Consider the following 1,602-nt stretch of genomic DNA (forward strand, 5'->3'; position numbering starts at 1 on the left):
TGCTGCTCCAGCCCTGTCCTAATTTTGGGACTGTCAGTGATTTCTCAATGAAGCTGCGATACTAACAGTCAGTCTGGGACGCGGCACTGTTTTCAGAACGCCGCGTTCCCCCTGGTCTGCGTGTTTATGTGTTTTTTGTCAGCTTTGATCTTGATTTATCAAAGGTTCCACCAAGCCAAATGTCTCACTCCTTCCCCCAGAACACTGTTGAACATTGAAACGTGACAAGCGTTTGTTTCATAACAAATTAGCATATAATGCCATGAGCGGCACCTGTTGGTATTTGGCACAATGGCTTGTGTCACCTGGAATCCTGTGATCAGATCGGTGTGATGCTTGTTCCTTTTAATAAAGGAATATTTTTAGGTACGTTTCTGCGCCTTTTGTTAAGGTCACTGAATGAGTGACTTTGGACCATTTGAAATTCCACTATGGACTTGGCTCAACTTTGGTCGTCTGTCCAAGTGCCTATTGAGCAGTATTCCCTCTAAGCTGAGTTAGTGTGAGCTAGCTCACAGTTTTTTCGCCTCTGACTCACACATTTTTGTCTTAGCTCAGGAAGGATGGCTCCAGAGCAGACTAGTTTATGCGCCAGATTGCTCATTCACAACTTTCATGTCAGTAGCTCTCAAAGTAGAATTTTTGCTCACGAGAATCCACAGCTTAGAGGGAGCATTGAGATACCTTTTTTGTCTCAAATATTAATTATATGTGAATATGCTCAGTAAGGAAGAAAGCTGATGAATCTGAAATGTGGTGTTGAAGGAGAGTTTGACGGATACCGTGGACCGTCAAAAAAGCAAAACAGTGGACAAAACAGGCTGTTTAATGGTATATGTGTGTCTACCATGTATAATCTTTTTTTGATTAAAATGAACTGGAATTTAGTTTTCTAAATATTTCTATTAACCAGTCACACAAAAAAGACCCCAAGGTAATTGCTAGGTAGGCTGGGCCCAACCTTTAAAATAATTTGGTGTACCTGGCCTAATTGTAAGAAGTTGTGGCTATGAACCATCAGGTGGATGGACATCAAGACTGTGCATCCAAAGAACCAGAAAAATGTGTAGCGTTGGTTTATGGTAAGGGCTGCATTTGGCAGAGAAACATGTCGTGTGGGCTTAATGTCCCCAGCTTAGAAGACCCAAGATTTAGCATACCTCGTGACCCAAGCTTTCATTTTGATTTCATTTTCATTTGATTTCCCCACACACATTTACCTTGATGAGATTTCACTGTGTATGTATGCAGGGGTCATTTCCTGCAGGAGTGCACAGGAGCGGAGCTCTGGCAGTAAAGAGCCCAGGGGGTGGGCCCATGCAACAAGCCACACCCCCTGCTCCCAGCAGCTCTCAGTCAGAGAAAGAAGCAGCCAGGTAAGTTGCAGAGCCACCCCCCCCCCAATCCAAAACAGTCTAGTGGCACCTTTAAGACCAAGTTTTATTCAGGTACAAGCTCTCCCTCCTCTGTGAGGACAGATCTGCATGTCCCCCCCCCCCACTAGCTGCAATCCAAAATAGTCCAGTGGAGCCTGAGCGGTGGGTGTTGCCTTCTGACACACTTCTGGTGATGTCAGGGGGTGTGGCATATGCAAATGAGTTA

This window comes from Gekko japonicus, unplaced genomic scaffold, assembly GCF_001447785.1.
Source record: "Gekko japonicus isolate JY-2015 unplaced genomic scaffold, Gekko_japonicus_V1.1 scaffold1058, whole genome shotgun sequence".
NCBI classification, from domain to species: Eukaryota; Metazoa; Chordata; class Lepidosauria; order Squamata; family Gekkonidae; genus Gekko; species Gekko japonicus.